Source organism: Rhagoletis pomonella, unplaced genomic scaffold (assembly GCF_013731165.1).
Source record: "Rhagoletis pomonella isolate Grant_MI unplaced genomic scaffold, Rhpom_1.0 Rhpom_scaffold_00003, whole genome shotgun sequence".
NCBI lineage: Eukaryota > Metazoa > Arthropoda > Insecta > Diptera > Tephritidae > Rhagoletis > Rhagoletis pomonella.
In genome coordinates, this window is record NW_023458557.1 from 49,139,381 (window position 1) to 49,163,358 (window position 23,978).

The following is a 23,978-nucleotide window of genomic DNA, read 5'->3' on the forward strand; positions in this document are numbered from 1 at the left end:
ACAGAGTGGCGTTGTTTGAAATTTTTTTATTGGACTGAAGGGATTCTTGATGATAATTTTAACAAAATTGTCATTTAAACTCGCTATATCGCAGGCGTTTGTGTATCGATCGATTTGAAATTTTCACCCAATAAACTACAAACTAGAATTTAAATTTAACACCACTTCCTAATACTCAGTACAAATAAAACTACAGGTTTAAAACTTTTGTATGAGAATTTAGAGGGTGTTTGTCTTCAAATGCAAAAGTTATGTTATAAAGTTTGAAAACAATTTTTTGTTTTAAAACAGTATTGTAGATGACTATTTAAGGAAGTCCAGTAGTTGCAAAGTTATAACAATATTATTATGACCCGTTAGTAGATTAGCGCGCTCTAAAAGGCTTTATAACTTGGAAAAGTAAAAAGAAAATCCTTTTTTTTATTAATATTTCTATGTAAAAAGACTTGATCTTTCGATTGAGATAACTAAAAATAATAGTTGTGTTAAGGAGACCGAAAAAAGTTCAAAGCAGCTCAAGTTGGAGCAGAATCGAGCAGATGTCAAAAAAACAATAGAGCAAGTTAGAGCAACTCAGTTCACAAATCTCATGAAACACTTTTCAGGCAGAAATTCTCAAAACGGTTGCTTGCTCTAAGTTACTCCATCAAAAAAGCTGGTGCAGAAAATCGTGCTCTAAGTTGCTCTAGTTCCAGTCATGGAACAAAAACTACAGTAAGATAGACCAACAAAAATCCTCATGAAACACAATTTTGTGAGAAATCTTAACCTGGCGTAACCTAGAGCAGCTCATTAAACACAACTAATATTAAGAATTACCATAATTGAGAAAAATTATAAATAAATTTTCGTTTAGAATTTTCCCATTTTCTGTCTACTTCCCAGCTAGTCGAAAAGTAGCTTGTTTTGCACCGCTCAGCGCGCTTGGGACATTTGATGTAAATTGCCCCATATATATAAACATATTTGAAAAGAAACCAAAAAAATTTAAAAAGTAGTAGTTATGTAGAAAAGGAGTTGGAAAATCGAAATTTTAAATTGTACCTAATTTGACAATAGAAATGTATCTTTTTGATGGCAAATGTACCTAAAAAGTAGCTCACTATTTTGTTAACTTTTTTATTATTTTCAGACAATTGGTAACAATTTAATAAACTGATACATTATTTGCATTAATAAGAAAGTGATCAATATACCAGTACAGTTGAATTAATATTCATAAAAATTCAATACGGGTTCATACAGTCATTCACAGAAGTATTCGTAATTTAGTTTTTTTCACAATATTCCAAATGTTTTCCATTATAAATCTTTTTAAGCTAATTTTCATTTAAAATATACATAGCTCATTGTGCAACGAAAATCACATAAATGATTCTTGCAAACTTTGTACAAAATTCATAAAACTGAATCAAACTTAAAAAAAATTTCATCAAAATTTAAAATTTTTTATTCAGAATTTTTAGAAAAATTTTCAGTATGCAGTTTTTAGCACGTTCAATTTTAGTATAATAAAGTGCAAGTTTCAAGTGGCTAAAGATTACCGCCGATTTTTAGAACTCTTTTTTTTCTAACAAAAATTTTTATATGGAAGAAAATGCTCAACACCCTCGACAAAAAAAAATCTAAAAATCTGCAGTAATTTTTAGCTGCTTGACACTTGCACTTTATTATACTAAAATTGAACGGGCTACAAAACTGTATACCGAAAATTTTTCTAAAAATTCTGAATAAAAAGTTTGAAATCTTTATGAAAACTTTATTAAGTTTGATTCATTTTTATGAATTTTGTACATAGTTTGCAAGAATGATTTATATGGTTTTCGTTATAGAATGAGCTATATTTTAAATGAAAATTAGCTAAAAAGATTTATGATGGAAAACATTTTGAATATTGTGAAAAAACTAATTTACGAATACTTCTGTGAGTGACTGTATGTATATGTATGTACATTGAAAGTCGGAATTTTAATGCTCTCAACCTCTACCGAAAAGTAGTTTTTATTTGGAAATCAAAAATTATTTAGGGGTCGCTCAAATCACTCAAAGTTTTCCATGTATTTTATATGGGGAAAAAAACAAATTTTCGTAGAAATGGTATAGAATTCTTGAGAATTAATATTTCTCGATCGGAAAACTTTGTTTCTCTTATGGAGATTTGAATAATATTACCCAATTGTTTATTTAACCTTTTTCTATTATTAACTATTTCTTATAGGACCCCTAAAACCCTCAAAAAATTCAATGGGGGCCCATAAAAAATCGCTTGTATTAAAAAATGGTAAAATAAACAATTGGGTATTATTATTGGCCGTCACCTAAAGAGAAGCAATGTTTTCCGATTGAAAAAATATTGATTTTAGAGAATTCTATACCATTTCTACGAAAACTTGCTTTTCTTCATATAAAACTAGCAGACCCGGCGAACTTCGTCCCGCCCAAAATTTTTATATATTTTATTGAAACTTTTTGGTCCAACATTTTCACCAACAATTCACGTTTACGATTTTCATTGGCACATTTGTCTGCTAAGATTAAGGTTTTGTGGTCATTTTCCGCTTTAAATAACCTAAGGAAAGTGTTATATCCGTTCTTGAAATTCTCCAGTTGTGCGGCATTTCATAGCACGGTTATTCGCAAAGCGAAATACATTTTTTCCTCTTCACTCCCTGGCGGCAACCCGGTTCTATAGTGAATGTCCTAGAAGGTTTACAGTATAGTAGGTGGCAATTTCAAAATGGGTGCGAATCATTGTTCTACAGAAATGCAATATACATATACTTAATTCAGACGAAATACCTTAAAAGTTTGAACGCATAATAATATTGGTAAATCACATCCATTGGGCCAATTGCAACGCAGGAGCGTTCGATATACTCAATGGTGCAACAGGTCGATTTAATCTGACCTTCACGGCCCCTTTTCTCACTTGGCTATTTTTAGTAATAGCTCGACTTCAGCACCACTTGGAAGCACGTTTTTGCAATAGTATTGCATACATATTTAAAACATTAGCCAAATCGGATCATAAATAAGATTTTTAGTAATAACTCAACTACAGCGCCAACTGTCGGATTAAATTGTGAAACTAAACCATCCAGAGACCCACTCAAATACACAAAAAGTTTCGTTAAAATCCGTACAACCATTTAGGAGGATTTCACTCACAAACACACCTACAGAAGAATAAAAAAATTCATTCAAAGATAGCTAAAGGTCGGTACGTTTGTAGGCCTCACACCCCTTTTCAAATAACCTAAATTTTCTCCATGAGTATGGGCTTGATTTCAACTATATACATATCTCCATACGAAGTTCCAGTACTGTACCATGAATACTTTCAGAGATATGCAGTATAAAAATTCGATTTATATGGGAGGTGTCACGCCCCCCTTTCCAACAGCTGCCCTCTTTCTTCATGAGTATGCGATTGATTTCGTATATCTCCATACCAAGTTCCGGAACTCTACCATGAACACTTCCAAAGATAGGCAGTATGAAAAATTCGGTTTGTATGGAAGATGCCACGCCCCCTTTTCCAATAGTTCCAATTTTTCTCCAAGAGTATGCGATTTATTTCGTACATCTCCATACAAAACTCTAGAACTCTACCAAACAATTTCCAGAGATAAGCAGTATGAAAAATTCGGTTTGTATGGGAGATGTCACACCCCTTTTTACAATAGCTTAAATCTTTCTCCAAGGGTATGCGATTGATTTCGTATATCTCCATACCAATTTCCAAAACTCTACCATGCACACTTTCAGAGATATGTAGCATGAGAAATTCGGTTTGTATGGGAAGTGCCACACCCCCTTTACATATAGATTTTTTTCAGCCTAAAACCATCCTTGGGACACGTGCGGCAGGTGGCAGTTTCAAAAAAATCGGTTTAGCCGCTCTCGAGCCTTGCGAAAACTAACAAACGGCTTTCTAAATATATATTAGTTGAGATATATTATATATTATAATTATATTTTGACAGTATCCGTTGTTTCAGATTGGCGCAAAAAAATCTTGCCTAGTGACGAATTCGCCCCTTGATATGGTCGTTACTTAAAGCTATTTATATTCGAAATTGCATGAAAATTGGAAAACAGGAATCTATAAGCTTATCCAGGCAAAAAGCTACCTACGTACCGAATTTTAAGCAAATCGGACCATAAATACGATTTCTTCGAACAGATCGGTCCCTGGTCCACTTCTCGGACAAAATGGATCATATATGCTAATATATGCTAAAAAGCTACCTGTGCACCGAATTTTAAGCAAATCGGACCGTAAATTCGAGTTTTTCGAATAGATCGGTCCCTGGACCACTTCCCGGAAAAAAATGGGTCATATGTGCTAATATATGCTAAAAAGCTACTTACGTACTAAATTTTAAGCACATCGGACTATAATAAGATTTTTTCGAATAGACCGGTCCTTGGTCCACCTACCCGAAAAAAAGTAAAATTTTTTTTAGCCTAAAACATGGTGGTTACCGAAAGCTATTTGTATTAAAAATTTCATGAAAATCGGACCAGCCGTTCGCGAGATTACCTGTTACAAAAAAAAGGGACTTCTCTTTATATAATTAGTATAGAGTATAGATGAATGGAAAACTTTGAACGCTTTGAGCGACCTCTAAATATTTTTTAATAAAAAAAAACCAGGGGTATAATCTTTTTCGGTATCATTAATTCATTTATTTTATTTAACCCTGCTTATAAACAGCAGGCTTTCTGAACTGATCGGTCAATTGGAATATATACATACATTGAGTTGCTTTCTAACTCTTTTAGAAGTGGTCCTAGGTATTAGTCCCTAAAGGAATAATAAATTGGGCACTTGAAGAGCAGATGCTCGAGGCTTTCCATTTGGCCTAGATTGCGCTGCATACATAAAGAATTTGAGTCTATTTTGTAAACCAGGCCTTTGATACAAAACGTTATGTGCTACTTCGTGGACAGGTAATCTTGAGCTTATCTTATCTTACTAATATTATAAATGTGAAAGTTTGTATGTTTGAATGTTTGGGAAATCATCACGCGGAAACGACTAAACGGATTTGCATGAAATTTTGTACGAAGATAGACCTAGATTGGAAAATAGGCTACTTTTCTTAAGAGTTACCACCTGTTAAAAAAGTTTCATTATATTAATACGCGGAAACGACTGAATGGATTTGCATGAAATTTTGCAAGCAGATGGCCTATCTCTACAGTGGAAAATAGGCAAATTTTTTGGAAGAGTTGCCACCTGTTAAAAAACGTTATTAAACGGAAACGACTAAACGGATTTGCATGAAATTTTGCACACAGATAGCTTATGACCTAGGTTAGAAAGTAGGCTACTTTTTTAAGAGTTGCCACCTATTAGAAATGTTTAGTTTAATTAATACGAGGAAATGCGTGAACTGATTTGCATGGAAGTTTTCACACAGATAGCTTATGAGCTAGGTTGAAAAATAGGCTACCTTTTTTAAGAGTTACCACCTGATAAAAAAGTTTAATTAAATTAATACGCGGAAAAGTCTGAACGGATTTGCATGAAATTTTGCGAGCAGATAGCTTATGACCTACAGTGGAAAATAGGTTAATTTTTTGGAAGAGTTGCCACCTGTTAAAAAAGTTTTAATTAAATTAATACGCGGAAACGACTGAGCAAATTTGCATGACATTTCGCACAGAGATAGCTTATGACCTATGTTGGAAAATAGGCTACTATTATAAGAGTTATCACGTATTAGGAAAGCTTAATTAAATTAATACGCATGAAAGTTTGCACACACATAGCTTATGACCTAGACTGGAAAATAGGCTACTTTTTTAGGAATTGCCACCTGTTCGAAAATGAAATTTTGCTCAAAGATGGTTTATGACCTGGATTGAAAAATAGGCTACTTCCTTAACCGGTTTTCCGATCAGAACGAAATTTAGTACACTTACTACGGATTTCGGAAGGATGGTCTTAGACTGAAAGTAAGCCCGATAACTCAAGGTCCCTCCCATACAAATTAGAATTTTCATATTATATACATATCTCTGGAAGTATTTGTGCGAGAGAACTGAAACTTGGTATAGTGATATGTATGTGAAATCAATGTTGGCATTAATCGATTGATGTTTTAATCAGTTAGTTAATTCGATAAAATTCAATCTGATTACAGTTAATCTTGATTAATTTTAATCTGACTAAACAGTTTATTGTAACCGCGATTAAAAAATTAATTTTTAATCATTAACTCTTAATTTGATCAAGTAGGTTTGGTGATTAATTAAGTTATCCTGGAATTTCCCTGTGCACACAAAGCAAGTTAATCCGGTATGGCTAAGTCGGGTTTCCTCATCAATCTAAGCAATACCAACAAACGTTTTACAAACTAGGTTTGTAAAAGTTCCCAGCTTATGTATTACTAATAACAATAATTATAATTTTTTTTATATTATGTGCTTTTTATAAGCGTAAGACACAAAATAATTACTATAACTGGTGTTTGGTTTCAAACTCGGACAAACTAGAAAAATTAATCAGATTTTATTTTTAATTGGATTAATTACACAGGTCTGCAAAAAAATGGGTTCGGAATGTTCTATAAAAGTGTAGTGTCATTTCCGAAGTAATTTTTTGCGTAGAATCCGAATCCGGGGTTTAAATTGCTCTATCACGTCAGGACTTTGAGATATCCTAACCTAAAAGTGCAAAAAACGCTGTTTTTGCCCATTTTTGAGGTTATGTAGCTACGAAGATTTTGCTTTTCATAAAAAAGTAGACGTGGTATTCTAAAGTATAAGTCTTCCTCTTTTAAATGCCGTTTAGTTTGCTCAAATATTTTAATTTTTCACTGAGATATCGCATTTTGAAGTCTCCATGTTTGTGAATGTAATCGACCGTATCACGTCTCATGTTATCTCAATGGATTTTCGAATATCGAAGATATTTAAGCAAACTCAACGGCATTTAAAAGAGGAAGATTTATACTTTAAAATACCACGTTTACTTTTTTATGAAGAGCAAAATCTGCGTAGCTACATTACCTCAAAAATGGGCAAAAACAGCGTTTTTGCACTTTTAGGTTAGGATATCTCAAAATCCTGACGTGATAGAGCAATTTAAACCCCGGATTCGGATTCTACGCAAAAAATTACTTCGAAAATGGCCCTACACTTTCCTAGAACAAAACGTTGTTGACCTGTGTTATTAATGTTTTAAATTAATTAAACGTAATCGCAGCCAGCGATTAAGATTAAACAAATTTTATCATTAATCGTACAGTTAATTACGACTAATTAATTTTAATCGTTAAGCGCGATTAACATTTTAATCGTTAATTTTTAATCGTTAACCAGATTAACAGTTTGCCAACACTGTGTGAAATCATGTTCACATTCACGGAGAAAAATGGAGGTTTTTGGAAAATTGGCGTAGCACCTCCTATACCGACTGAAAGTTTCATATTGCATATCTCTTCAAATGTTTGGGGTAAAGCACTCAAGCTTGGTATGGAAATACATATGTATGTATGTATGTGAAACTAATACCATACTCATGGAGAGAAATGAGAGTTATTGGAAAAGTTGGTGTGGCAACCCCCATGCAAATTGATTTTTCTATGCTGCATAACTATGGAGGTGTTTATTGCAGAGGACTGGGACTTGGCACCGAGATGTGTATACAAAATTAATTCCATACTCATGGAGAAAAATTTGCGTTATTCGAAAAGGGGACATGGTTCCTCCCGTACAAATTTACTTTTTTATACTGCTTATCTCTAGATGTGTTCATGGTAGAGTACTGGGACTTGGTACTGGGGTATGTAAAATCAATTCTAAATTCATGGAAGAAGATTAGGGTTATAAGAAAGAGGGGCGTGGCACTTCCAGTACAAAATTACTTTTCCTTGCCACATATCCCTGGAAGTATTTGTGGAAGAATACTGGAACTTGGTATGGAGTTGTGTATACAAAATGTATCAATTGCTCATGGAAAAATATGAGTTATTAAAAAAGGAGGCATGTCGCCTCCCATACATACTAAAAACTTCTTAATACATAATAAGTATTTTAAATTTGTTATGGAGATTATTTTATAAGTGCCGTACTGACAGAATAAATTTCATTAAATGGAAAATGGAGAGCCGGGTTCGGCCTTATAATCTAAAGCTCTCTTGAGGCATTTGCTACAGTAATGAGAAGTGGTATTTTATCAAGGTCAGGTTACTAAATTTGAGTTGGAACTATTAGAACCCGCCGTGGAATTTCCAAGAAGGTTACACGTTCACGCGTCGTATACCTGGAACCATTTTAATGTAAACTTAGAGGGATTGCTATCTTTCGTATGCCTAGCGCGCAGACGAGATTTTATAATTTCATAGTTTTAAACGGCCTAAATACCTTAACTCGCTTAAAAAATAACGAGCTATACCGAAATGGGTACAGAAGTAAAATCTAACACCATTAAATTATTTTTCATATTTGTATAAAAGCGAGGGGTTAAACCCGCGGGTATAAGCTAGTATTTTACTAAAACTTTGACTTACTTATCCATCGTTGCAAGCCAGAGTACATTCAGATTACAGATATTTCCGCCTTTAGTTATTATTTGCTTCTTCCGTACTTTCAACTCACTTCACAATTTCAATTCACACACATGCAGTGTAACCACTTTGCTAGAAAGCCCCCAAAACGTGAGTTTTTCACTGTTCACAAAGAATTTAATGCAAAGTGATGAATGGACACATACTTTGTACAAACCATGAAATTACCAGAGATGCGAACTGTTTTTTCGGTCAGCGTATTAACTTGACTCAATGCACTTTTTCAAAGTTTCGATAGGTGATATCCAATGAAAGCTCGTATATGCAAGAAATAATTTCATATGTACAGTATATTTTGCTTTGCTGCCTCTATGCTTAAGTGCACATTTAAGATACCTACCCCAAAATGCGCATCAAAAGCATTATTTTTAACATTTATAATGAAACTGCTCCGATAGATGCATTCAACATACCTGCACATTGGCGATACCTGTCTTAAAAATTGTGCGACTAGTATTAATTATCAATCAAATTATTACGTTTACCTGCACTGGCCCTACAATTACCTAATTTTACAACCTTTTATTTATTTTTCTCATCTCGCAGAACAACGAAAATGGCTATCAATTTATGTAGTTATATAGATAATTAGATAACATTCGGTAAAAATTTCGCTTGCAGTAATTTCTACATGGTAAGTGCTCCGCCAATATTTGGTTTCATAGGAATTCGGATACCTTCCTCATTGAAGTAGTAAAGAAAATTCGCTTAAGTGCCTTTTTCGGTTACGTGCACAAGTTTTTCAAAATATACTGTATACTCTAAATCAGGCCTTCCCAAAGTGGGAGACGCGGCACCCTGGGGTGCCGCGAGCGTATGCTTGGGGTGCCGCTAGTAGCTTCTTTAGACTTTCCATACACAACGCAAGCGGTTTGATCAAACTTAAAAATGGCGGCAAGAAAATCAAAAAATTTCAGCGGCTCGTCAAACCCCATACAAAACACAAATAGCTTGCAGCTAAGAGATATTTCGCTCTTAAGCGTAGTTCCCCATTACGTTTTGTCAACGTAAAATTTAATCAGAAAATTTTCAGAAAAATAGCCGAATACGTACCCTTTTCACAACCACTTTCGGTACTTTTGTAGACCTAATCCGCGTTTCATCCACTTTTCTTCCCGTTTTCGAATTAATTTTCGGATTTTTTGCTGGCTGCGCTGTTCTCGTAACATGTGCAGCAGCTTCGCGCACGTGTATATATTACTTGTTCTTTGGAACTTCAAAATCAAAGAACGAATCAACACGATTTTAGAGTCAGTCTTCTCGTGTTAGTGAGGTACCAATTCGCAATGCAAATCGAAGAAGAACGAAGTACTTCAGACTTACGCCACTAGCGACGAAATTTTTAAAGCTATCAACAAATTTGTACATAACAATGGTTTAAAATGGAGCAAGTGTGCGGATATTTGCGGTGGTTGGAAAAACGAAAGGAGTAATGTCTACGATGTGGGTATTCCTAGCGACTAGGAAGATGCCGCCACTAGATTTAAAACCCGTATTGGATGACGCTGCGAATATAAAAGAGGCCCGCGAAATACATCTCTGGGTTTTTCTAGCATGTAGAGATTTTTTTTTATTGGTGACATGTATATTTTAGAATTTCTAGTAATTTGGATGGAAACCCCATAAATAAACAAAGTAAATCAGAAAAACGTATGTAACTTCGAAGTTAACGCTATGAATATTTTCCCAACATTGAATCTAAGGATGTCTTCAGCTGGATAACAAACCCGTTTTCATGTGACCCGAAAAGTAAACCTACTGAGATGACAAATTAAGCTTTTGAAAACCTTCTGGACATCAGTGAAGGCAGCACTTTGAATATTAAATACTGCGAAGGGAGCCAAGAGAGTTCTGGATGCAAGTGTATGCAGAAAACACTGCTGTTGGCAAGATTGCATTAAAAATACTAGTGACTTTTAGGCCCTTATTATGAGTTGCATTCGATTCGAACAGAATTTTCCTTTCGATGGTGTAGCGAAGTGTTAGAAAATTTTGAAAAATGTACAATTTTGCATTTGTTTTCTTACTTTTTGGCGGGTAGACACTAATTCTAAGCAATTTTTATTAATTTCATGCAGTTCTAACGTCGTGCATATTAAACACAAGCTCGAAAGCCTGGTTTTACTTGGGAAAGAAAATCCCAATACTCAGTTGGCACGATCTCTGAGAACAGAATCGTAAGCTGTTGATAGTTTTAAAATTTTTTAAATAGATTTGGCTCACAAACGCCTCTTTATACAGTTGGAAGTTTTTAACAGATCTGTAGACAATTTTTTTAGTATATTTTATGTCAAAATATATTCGAAAGACTACACTTAAACCCTCTTAAACATTTTCTACTCCTGGCCAGTTTACCAAGCTCTCATCCTCTGACGAATCATTGAACCAGAACGTCGTTGTACTAATTTTTACCACGTTTTTGTAAACTCGCTTTCTTTATAATTTCATTTTAATTTTCTCAAATTTACTAAATATGTATAAGCACACTATTTGGTTTGCTCGATTTTTAAAAAATATATTATTTTGAACAAGCGCTATTGTTCATCGAATGAGTGTCGAAGATCGAATGCAACTCACAATAGGGGCCTTACTTTTACATTTCTATATGGGACAGCATTTTCAACATAAACAAGTAATTTTTAAGCAGAAAACAAAACCGGCCTCAATTCCCATATACAAATTTAAGATTATCGTTAATCTATTCATGACCCAATGATCGGATTTAAACCGAATTAGAATGGGACAACCTGTGAGATAACATCTTTCCTTTAGAAAAAGAATTATAGTAATCGGTTAAAGTGGTCCAAAGTTATGCGGTAACATATGTACATAAAACAAAAAAAAATAAAAAAATAATCCGACGAATTGATAATCTTCTCCTTTTTGTGAAGCCGGTTAAAATAAAAAAATGCGTGTGCAACACCGTACACATGATAGAAGTGAAACTTCCTAAAAAAGGTGTGAGTACCAGGTACCTACTCACAAAACTGGATGTGTAAACATATGTTTACGGTTCGGCAAACCATTAGGCGATTGAGTTACATACATACATAGGTTTGGTTAGAAATCAAACAATAATTTCATTTCATCTTATTAATTTTCTGATATACATATAATTTATTTATTCATTTTCCGGTAACACCACCTTATATGAATTCGCGCTTCTAGAATCCATAGGACCGGGTTGTAATGGAAGTAATTGTATGTTTAAAAAATAAATGAAAATGTTTATAATGCAATCAATAGATCCTTACGATATCTTTTGTTTGCAAAATGCATTTATTTAAGTTGAAAGAAGACGAATTCCTTTCTTCGGCATTTATTATTACTCGCTTTCTATCTTTCAAGGCGAATTCATATATTCTTATCACGAATTCATATATTCATGTGGTAGCAAGAGTATAAAAACATAAGATTACCTTATAAATTAAAAGCATAAGTATCACATGTATGCGTAGACCAATTCACGAAATCATTTCATTGATCTGAGTAAAAACTAAGTGCATAAACTCTATTTCGCGTTAATTGAAATCATGAAATGGTGTTCATTCATTCAGTTTCTACTCAAACGCATGAAATGATTTCATGAATTGGCCTACGCATAATGGTAGTAAATGACAGAATGAATTACAACAAACACTTTTGACATAATGCAAGTCGAAAACGTTGGTTCAAATCAATTCGCAATCAAGTTGGACGTTTGGCCACAAACATTGCAATTTTACGAGCAGTCTCATTGTAAAATCTGATTTTTCCAATTTCATAGTTTCGGCTTACATTTATAAAATTCAACGAAAGCACGTACCTATTTCTGCTGAGTTATCAATTTTCGGTTATTTAGTGTACAAAATAAACGCAAATTAAATGAGTTTGTACAACATGGCCATTAATGTAGCGACAAGTTGTACAACTTGCCAGAAAATCCAAATTTTTTGATCTTTCATACAACCAAGCCATAAATTCATTCAACAGGCCCACAAACGGTGCAATCTCGAGCAAAACAACACCAAGCTGAACCCACGGTCGCTACGTCTATGGCTTTCACTACACTCACTGTAACACTACCTTATACAAGTTAGCCGTGTTATCATCCTCACATATCGCACACTAAATCAAAAACCGTCACAACTCAAAAAATGCTAAATGTTCAGGAGAGGCAAAAAACTGTTGATGCTGCGCCATCAACGCAACCAAAACTAATAGCGTTTTCTTTTCTCAAAAAAAGTTCTGCCCTTTTATATGGGAACTCTTGCTTTGCGTTGCCCTGAAACCTGAGAAAATGTTGCGTTCTTTATATGAGAATGAAACAGAAAATATACTACTCCATCACAATTTATTCATAGAACTAAATAAAGCCGAATTATTCACTTGGCCTGTAAGTCTTTAACAATTTTAAAGCAAACCCCTTATTTCTGATAGGGAAAATAATTGCATTTTTACAGGATTAAATTAAAAATCAACCATGCAACTCTCACCCTCACGTTTATTTGAGGGCAGAAAAGGCAGCACTTTCGCCGGATCAGAGCGCAACCTGCTGAGAAAAGAACACGACACCTTGTGAAAGGGCTGAGAAAAGAACATGAAAATGTGACAGCGCTAACACAAGGCAGAATAAGTGCAGCCTCTTTTCGAGAAAAGAAAACGCTATAAAAAGTTTTAGTAGTATTTTTCCAGTTAAAGAAGGTAGTGATGAAGAAGAAATTTTCGCGGACGTTGGGTATACGGTCTGTGAACTGTTTTATGGAAAAATAGATTTTGACAAATTTTGAGTTGTGCGGGTTTTTTATTTAGGGAGCGATATGTTCATCAGAGTATACCAACGAAGGACGAGTTAATACAAGGGGATTACGAGAGCACAAAACTACTCTAGAAAATTACACGCACAATGACAAACATGAACAAATGTACAACAAACACATAATTTTTGACAATCAGTACAGTTCGAATTTATATCAACGAGCAGCTTATTAGATTTGTTTTCGTTTGTACTACATACATATGTGCATATATACATGCACACAAACATACATATGTACATACACAAAAATATGTACATACATACAAATATATTTGAGTTAGCACCAAATACGCTAGCCTTTGCCAACAACAACAATATCTCCAAAGTAGTGGAATGCAGGTGATATGACACCTCACCTGAAGGCCATACTGCACGCGCAAACCAAAGTGCTGACCACGCGTCTACGCTCCCGTGGGAATGGAATGTTCATGCAGCGCTGCTTTAGAACTAAGGTTTAGAGTTAAATTATTAGAGTTTTAGAATTCAGTTGTAAAAGCATTTCGAAAATAAACGGAGCAAACATCTCCTCGAAAAAATTATATTTTTTGGTCTTTTCGCAACTCAAAGACCTAAGTGGCGCCCGAGCTAAATAGCTTAGCCGGGTGGGTAAAAGTGGTGAATTAAGGCGAAATTTAAAAGTAACTCCATTAAAAAAAAAGTGCCGCTGAATATGAAAATAAAAGCGCCGCGGAATAATTAAACGAGTGCCGCCAGATGTAAAAAAAAGCGCCGCGAAGTAAAAGCTGCAGTAAAGTGCCGCTAAATATAAAAAAAGCGCCGCGAAGTAAAAATTGCTGTAAAGTGCCGCTAAATATAAAAAAAAGCTCCGCGAATCAAACCGACTTCAAAACAAGTAAGAAAGTCTAAGTTCGGGCGGAGCCGAACATTAAATACCCGGCGCACGTATTAAATATATGTTTTACACCTTACCGAAAGCTACCGCTACATGGTAAGCCGGGGTGTATCAATTTTGAGTAAATTAGCGTCCTTAAATTTCGAAATTTTGAAGTTTCAAGCAGTTCTGGAATTTACCGTTATATTTAAAGCGGCCTCAATTTTAGTCCGCTTTCAATAATTTTCAACGTTTTGCTTTTATGTGGCAAGCACAATAAAAATACCGAGTTTGGTACAAATTGGTAGAACGGTTACCGAGATACATATATCTGATCATAAGTGGGCGGTGCCACGCCCATTTTCCAAAATTTTATCACAAACGTATTTCTTGGTAAAGAATTGTTGCAAGCATCAATTTTGAATAAATTAGCTTTAATATTTACTGATTTATCGAAGATTTTGTATTTCTCTAAATTACCGTTATATGGGATGTGGGCGTGGTTATTGTCCGATTTTTTAAATTTTCGGCCATTTAGTATGCTGTACCAAGGCCAACAACCGTGTTTGGAAGAAATTGGTGCAGCGGTTACCAAGAAATACACATGGAACCATAAGTGGGCGTGGCTACGCCCATTTTCCAAAAATTTATAATATTCTTATTTTTCGTCTGAAAATTATTGTAAATATAAATTTTGAGTGAATTATCTTCAGTAGTTACTAAAATATGGCAGTTTTCGTATTTCTGGGAATTACCGTTATATGGGAAGTGGGCGTGGTTACAGTCCGATTTCGCCCATTTTCAATACCAACCTACCTTAGATTAACGGAAACCTACATACCAAATTTCGTTGAAATATTTCAAATTTTGCTCGAGTTATCGTGTACACGGACGGACGGACAGACGGGCAGACGGGCAGACGGGCAGACGGACGGACAGACAGACATTCTATTCATTCTGAGCATTTATGTACACATTTGTCTATATCTATCTCGATTCGTTTTGGCTGTTACAAACAACCGTTATGTGAACAAAATTAATATACCCTTGTGCACAAGTGCGCTCGGGTATAAAAACGTACCGCTAACCATAAGACAAAAGGACAGTAAAACTACGAGTGCCATTGATCATCACGGGCGTGAAAAGGAAACTTGGAATTTCCTGGCCGCCATACACCGACGCCAGCTAAAAACCAATCACCCATCTACGGAAAGTTTAAATATAAGGAAATTTTATACGAATGAAAAAAAGGCATATTGAAAATTTATTGCCATATATATTTGTGAATAACAAGGGTATTTCATTATCCTAGAAAGCAAAAAGTAAATTTGTGAAATTGTGAAGTAGAGAATATAAGGAAAAAATATTGATTGAAAAAAATCATTCCTAGAATTGTGGAAATTATAGAAATAAATCAAGAATTTTTTATATAAAAAAAAGAAAAAAATTAAATATATTTTTCTTTCGAAATTTTTTAATTGAGTGAATAGTACAATAATACTACAAAAAATTCATAATATAAATATATCAAATAAAACACGGGCTGTAAACCCATAAAAAAAACGTAAACAACAAATATAACATTTCTTAGCTCTGCGATTCCGTAGTCAACTCAGAAGTTGACCGGAATCTCTAGAGAGAAAAAAGCCCCCCTCCTAGAAGGGATAACAAAAGTTTTCTAACAAAAACAATAACATAAATAAATATATAGAAAAGTAGTTACTTAATTTTTTTTCTTTCTGCAAATTTATTTCTTCGAATTTCTTGCGCGTAGAAAATTGTGCAAAAGAAAAAAATTATCAGCTTTTAAAATAAATTAAATTATTATTAATAAACTATCTTTTCAAGAAAAGGAAAATGAAATAAAATTTTTTTAAATTAATTTTACCGATAAAACAGAAAAAACTAAATAAAGAAATATAAAATGGTTAATCCAAGTAATTTAATTAGGCCACCTGTGCTAGGTAATACTGCTCCCACTGCGACAGCAGGACCTTCCGCACAAATTTCGCCAGAATTGGCAAACATTATTAGAACCATGATAGCCCAGGCCATAGAACTGAATGGGCCGAGCTTAATTCAAAACGCTCTTAACAGTAACACAAACCCGATAATAAACAAACAATAGAAGAACAGTTTAGAGATAATATGAGAGAAATGGACAAGATTCCAGACGTAGTACGCTCACTACGGGAATTTTCTGGGAACGCGTCAGAGTTTAGCTCCTGGAAAAAAGGCGTAGAGCGCGTTTTGAGGATATACGAACTCTCAAAGGGCACGCCCCGCTACTTTGGCATCTTGAACGTCATCAGGAATAAGATAATAGGAAAGGCAGACGTAGCATTAGAATCATACAACACGCCTTTAGATTGGACAGCAATTTCCCGTTGCCTGACAACTCACTACGCAGACAAATGGGATATAGGTACGTTAAAATACCAGATGACTTGCCTCGTACAAGGCAGACTAACAATAAATGAGTTCTACCAAAAAGTATACTCGCACCTTTCACTTATACTAAACAAAATAGGTTGTATGGAAGTAGGAGAAGAAGCAGTTCACTTTTTGACAGAAAATTATCGTGCTAAAGCCCTCGATACCTTCGTCAGAGGACTTTCCGGCGACCTTCCTAGGCTTCTCAGTATTAAAGTACCAAAAAGCCTATCCGAAGCCCTACACCTTTGTTTGAAACTCGAAAACCAAAACTTTAGAGCCTACCACGCCAATAGTCAATCCTTTATTGCACCGTCAACCTCTCGACAACAGTTTACCAAACCAGAGTACCCTTTGCCACTAAACCAACAAGCTTCACAGATAAAATTCCATCCTGAACTAGCCCATCTAACTAATCCATTTAACTATCAGCGAACACAACAAAATTATAACCACCCTAACCTCCAACAATTTGCAACTCAAATCCCAAACAAATTTAACCAGCAATATAGGTACCAAAATCAAAATCAGTCAAACCAGCAACAAAACCATCCACCAGCCAAGACCGCCATACCACCTCAGCCCTTGGATGTTGACGTTAGCCTAAGGACAAACGCCATAAATTACGCAAATAGACCAAATCCTAAGGTAACATTTAAACGACCCATAAGTGCATCGAACAGAAACGAAAGGCAGCCGAAAGTTCAGAGGAACTTTCATGTAAATACAAACCCAGACCCACCAGATGCAGAACGAAGAGCGGTGAAATTTTACAAATATTAGTTGATACAGGTTCAAATAAGAACCATATTCAACCAAGTTTAGTAAAAAATCCCAAAGATAACAATAAACCCTTTTACGCGAATTCCGTCGTTGGTAAAATAAAAATTACACACCACACATTTCTGAATCTTTTCAATATCAAGGAATGTAATTGGAAATTTCTCCTGTTGCCAACCCTTACAACTTTTTATGCAATACTTAGAAATGATAGTTTAAAGCAACTATCAGCAGTCATACATACTAAAGAAAATTTTATGGTTGTAGCAAACAAATGCAAAGTTCAACTCCGACAGTATAAAGCCCAGGACGTTAACGCAATACAAATCCGTGACGAACATATGAATGATTTAGAGAAAAATTAAATTAAAACTTTAGTTCAGAAGCACCGAAACTTATTTTCCGAACCCAACGAGAAACTGACCTACACAACAAAAGTAATAGCAGAAGTACGCACAAATTCAGATAATCCCATTTATTCCAAATCCTACCCTTACCCTATTAGCCTCAAACAAGAAGTGGAGAAACAAATAAATAAATTATTAGAAGACGGCATTATCAGACAATCACGATCTCCATACAACTCACCAGTATGGGTTGTTCCCAAAAAGGACGACGCATCAGGTGAAAAGAAATTCAGACTGGTTATCGATTACAGAAAACTAAATACGGTTACAATTGCAGACAGGTACCCGATACCAAAAATAAACGAGGTACTATCGCAATTGGGAGAAAATCGATTATTCTCAGTAATCGACTTAAAAAGCGGTTTCCATCAAATTCCCCTTAAGGAATCAGACGTGAAAAAACAGCTTTTTCAGTGAACAACGGTAAATATGAGTTCACTAGACTTCCGTTCGGACTAAAAAACGCTCCCGCAATATTCCAACGAACTCTAGACGACATATTAAGACAATATATAGGCAAAATATGCTATGTCTATATGGACGATATAGTATTATTCAGTAAGGACGAAAAATCGCGCTCTGACCATATTGACAAAATTTTTTACACACTTAACAAAGCAAATATAAAAGTTCAAGCAAATAAATGAGAATTCTACAAAAAACAAGTTGAATTTTTAGGATTCATCATTTCCTCTGCTGGAATTTCTACAAGCCCTTCCAAAGTTCAAGCAATAGCCAATGTCCCATATCCTAAAACCCTTAAGGACCTCAGATCATTTCTAGGAGTCTCAGGATACTACAGACGCTTATAAAAGATTACGCTAAATTAGCAAAACCCCTTACAAATTTACTTAGAGGTGAAGAAGGCAGAATATCCAAAAATATCTCGAAAAAGACCAATATACAATTAACCGAAAAAGCTCAAACAGCGTTCAATAAAATCAAATCAGCACTTATATCAAAAGACGTGATATTACAATATCCGGACTATAAGAAAGAATTTAACCTTACCACAGATGCTTCCAAATATGCCATTGGAGCAGTGTTAGAGCAAAATGGAAAACCAATAACATTTATTTCTAGGACTTCAAATAAAACCGAGGAAAACTATGCAGTTAACGAAAAGGAAGTGCTTGCCATAATTTGGGCACTCAATTCCCTTAGAAATTACCTGTATGGTAAAGCAAAAATAATAATATATACAGATCATCAGCCGTTAACCTATGCCCTTAGTAACAAGAACAACAACTCGAAATTAAAAAGATGGAAATCAATTTTAGAAGAATACAATTATGAAATTAAGCATAAGCCAGGGAATGCTAACGTCGTTGCAGACGCACTCTCAAGACCATTTGAAATAAACTCATTATCAGTTGCCACCAACTCTGACGAAAGCTCGTCACATAATTTGATACCTGCAGTAGAAGCACCAATAAATGCCTTTAAAAACCAAATTTGGTTATTAACAGGACAGGAAGATAGTTACCAGTTCAAATTACCGTTCCCAACATATCATAGACACATAATTATCAAACCTAATTACTCACAGAAGACCTAATATCAATCTTAAATAGACGCCCTAACCCCTCAGTAATCAATGGAATATTTACAACAGAAGAAATAATGGGACAAATTCAGAAAATTTACCCACCTCATTTTCGTAATTACAAAATTAGATTTACACCAACAAAACTGAAGGACCTATGGACAGATGAAGATCAAGAAACCCAAATTCTAATAGAACACAAGAGAGCTCATAGAAATGCAGTAGAAAATAAAAAACAACTTTTGGAAAAATTTTATTTTCCCAAAATGGTACAAAAAATCAAAACAATAGTTAAACAATGCAGTGTATTCGCAGAGAACAAGTACGACAGGCATCCCAATAACCCACAGATTCAAGCGACCCCAATTCCAGAATATCCCGGAGAAATAGTTCACCTAGATATATATTTATAAAGCAGACAAAAAATTAATACTAACAGCTGTCGATAAGTATTCTAAGTACGCGCAAGCGAAAATACTAAAATCCAGAGCAGCAGAAGACATTAGAGAACCACTTAGACAGATAATTTTAAATTTTGGTGCACCGCAAAATATTATAATAGATAATGATAAAAATATAGTAAGGTAGAACCGCTGAGAGTCACTTTTAAAATTCTTGGCGTTTCCAAACAATTTAATTTTTAAATTTACTCACAAACTCACACACACATTTTCATTTTCAATCTCAAGCAACAACAATTTCGAACAATTTCATTTATTTCTTTTCACTTTTATATGATTTTAAAATGCTGGCAAACTTCAAAAAAAAAATCATGGCCGACAAATTGAGAGAACGGTTCTACCTTGCTATATTTTTATCATATAGGTAACGAAAAGTCATTAAATTCTAACTCGATAATTTTTATGTTAGAAGATCAACTCAGAATAAAAATATACAGAATACCTCCACATACTAGTACAGCTAACGGCCAAGTTGAGCGTTTCCACTCAACCCTATCAGAAATTTTAAGATGCTTGAAATCTGAAAAGACAGAAAGATCATTTAGCGAACAACTGGACAGAGCAGTATATGAGTATAATTATTCAATACATTCAACGACAGGACAAAAGCCTATTGAAGCATTCTTTGGACGCAGAATATTTACCAACCCTGAACAATACGAAAAAGCACGACAAGATAACATTCAGAGACTTAGACAAAAGCAAGAGCAAGACCTAACACTTCATAACAAAAATAGAAGCCCATTTAAAGAATATAACGTTGGACAGACAATTTACGTTAAAATTAATAAACGATACGGTAATAAATTAACTTCATGATATAGGAAAGAAATAGTCAAGTAAAATAGAAGCTCAACAGTTCTAATACAGACCGATAGAATCATTCACAAAAACCTTATAAAAAATAAAATACAGCCAACCCTTCTCCTTTAAATTTTTTGCTACGGCAACAACCGCGAACGTGCAGATACTTGATCATAGTTCATCCCAATTGGTAACAATTGACTCCGGACCAGCAAAATTGCAGACAGGAACATTTAAAATAATACACGTAATTGAATAAGACCATTATGATGACGCAATAACAAACATACAAACTGTAATCAATGGAAAACTGGCTACACATCCACTTTATCCAGTCCTATTATCATTAATAGAGCAATCAAAAACCTTTCTAGACAGAATTAGAGTAAATAAAAAAAGTAACAAAAGATCACTAACTTTATTGGGACAGCGTGGAAATGGATCGCAGGAAATCCTGACCACAGTGATTATAATATATTAACAGAGAAAATGAATAACGTACTTGAAAATAACAAGAGACAAGTTATAATAAATAATGATAAATGAAAAAATTAATGAATTAATTGATAATACAAATAAATTAACTAAGTCTATACAAGAAGACAAACAAATCGAGAACGACGTAGTTTTGCGAATAAAGTTTAAATTAGAAATCATTAAGGAAGAACTCATTAACACGGCCTATGCAATCCATTGGGCAAAAGCTTATATAGTTAATTCGTTTATTTTATCAAACAAGGAATTAGAAATAACAAAACATTTTGTAGAAAATGAAAATATACCATTTGTAAATATTGACGAGCAGCAAGCCAAAATTGCTTAATTTATGTTATAAGTTTACCAACAACTCGGAAAGATGAATGCAGGTCAATAGAAATACGACCAGTTATGAAAAAAGAATTAATTAACAAAATTAACTTTAAATCGATATTGTTATGTTCTAACCAAATTTTTGGCCTATTTAATGATTGTAAATCATATAATACCCTATCACTTTATTCACAAAATATAATAGAAGATATATGAAACTATACGTGCATTGCACACTTGTTAGAAAGTAAGATTGAAAATTGTACAAAAATAAATAATGAACATATAAAATCAGTTAAAGAAATTTCAAGCAACTTAATATTTTTAAATCAATTTAGCAATTTTATAAAAATAAATAACGAAACTTTACTAGTAAATCGAAAATGCTTAATAAAATACCATAACGCGACTATAGAAATCGATGGAAAATTTTTTAATTCTAAGGAAATAACAACAAAAAAGCCAATACCAGCAATATTACAGCCAAATGCAAATAATAGCATATTAGAAGAGATTTTGTCTTTGGAATCAATAAAGAAATTCCAAACAAATGAAACCATACATTTAAATTTATTAAAAAAAAAAAAAAATTGTATATTTTTTTCAATAATATTATTATCATTTTTTGTAATTGTAATTTGCATAATAATAATTGTAAAGAAAATTAGTGTGCAAAATGTTAGTAATGTAACACCGCAAACCGAGACAAATGAAATCGGAACTCAAAATTTAGCAAGATTTTTTGTAAGATCATCGAACGAGGACGCTCGAACTTACGGGCGGAGGAGTTAGCACCAAATACGCTAGCCTTTGCCAACAACAACAATATCTCCAAAGTAGTAGTAGTGGGTAACTCAGCACTGTGCTGAGTTACTGTGCTGACTCTTAGAACTGCGCCGCACGCTCAGACTCACCTCTGAAAAAGTTTGTAACTCAGTAACTCAGTTTATGTGCTGACACTGCATAGCTCGATGCGGCTTGCATTGTTTAGAACTGTGTCGATGTGGTAACTCAATTGACGAGCTCACACATTCATACAATAAGATCTTCCAAAAAGTACCATAATAGATGGCATCACTAGACTAACCATCAATTGAATATACGGCCACTAAATTTAAAAAGAAGCAAGGCGAATAGCCCAGTTATGCATACTTGCACTGCTATACCATTTTTACGTAAAAATCAAAACCAAACAGAATTCTACATGTGAAGTGCTATGCGTTGGGCAACCGCTTACATGCATAGCCCATTTAACAGATTCTTATGTGACAACTCTCAAGCAAAACTAAGTAGGGAATTATTTTGCAAATGAACAGAAGCTAAGGATAACCTTTTCTAAATCGATTTCGATTACTAACATCATCAATAATTTCGATGTACATACCAATTGTGCGATAGCACACTTGTGCCAGCTCACTGTGCTGACTCATTAAAGTGAGTTGGAGTTACTGAGTCAGCAGAGTTACCCACCCTTACAAAGTAGTGGAATGCAGGTGATATGACACCTCACCTGAAGGCCATACTGCAAACCAAAAGTGCTGACCACGCGTCTACGCTCCCGTGGGAATGGAATGTTGGTGCAGCGCAGCTTTAGAATTAAGGTTTAGAGTTAAATTATTAGAGTTTTAGAATTCAGTTGTAAAAGCATTTCGAAAATAAACGGAGCAAAAAGCTCCTCGAAAAAATTATATTTTTTTGGTCTTTTCGCGCCTCAAAGACCTAAGCTATACAACCATTCAAACATATGCACATACATGAAAACATTCCCTGTGGGGAAAATCTCTAGTTCTGAACTGGTGCGCTTCTAGTACATTTAGACTCAGTACTGGTTCGCGATAAATCTCTTTTGCATGCAAGCAACTGGCGAATTTAACATGGTGATGTCCTAGGAAGTGTCAATTGCCCCCCGCTGCATCCCTTTTTTAACCGACTTCAAAAAAAGGAGGAGGTTATCAGTTCGTCGGAATATTTTTTTTTTTTTTTTTTTTTTTTGTATGTTACCGCATAACTTTGGACCACGTCAACCGATTCCGTTAATTCTTTTTGCATCGGAAAGGTAGTGTCTCAGAGGTGGTCCCATACTAATCTGGTTTTAATCCGATCATTGGATCATGAAATATATATATATATATATTTTTTTTTATGAGAATTGAAGTCGGTTTTGTTTTTAACCGACTTCAAAAAAAGGAGGAGGTTATCAGTTCGTCGGAATATATATATATGTATACTTTTTTTAAGGTATGTTGCCGCATAACTTCGGACCACGTTAACCGATTTTTATCGGAAAGGTGGTACCTCAAGGGTGGTCCCAAAGTAAGTTGGTTTAGGTCCGATCATAGGATCATGAAGAAATTAACGATAATCTTAAATTTTTATATGGGATATAGCTTTTGACAACGTGAACAGAATTCGATGAGTCTTTTTTTTTTGGGGAAGGAGATTCCTTGGAGGTGGTCCCGTACTTATTTCATTTAGTTCTGATGATTTCATCATGGACAAAATGATGATTTCATCATGGACAAAAT

At 34.4% G+C, this 23,978-nt stretch overlaps 1 protein-coding gene across 1 annotated transcript in view; it reads left to right on the plus strand.

Moving 5' to 3' along the window:
* The window catches only part of LOC118735271 (alpha-N-acetylglucosaminidase), a gene marked incomplete in the record, with an annotated part of 182,890 nt that overhangs the window by 92,688 nt on the left and 66,224 nt on the right, over positions 1-23,978 (plus strand).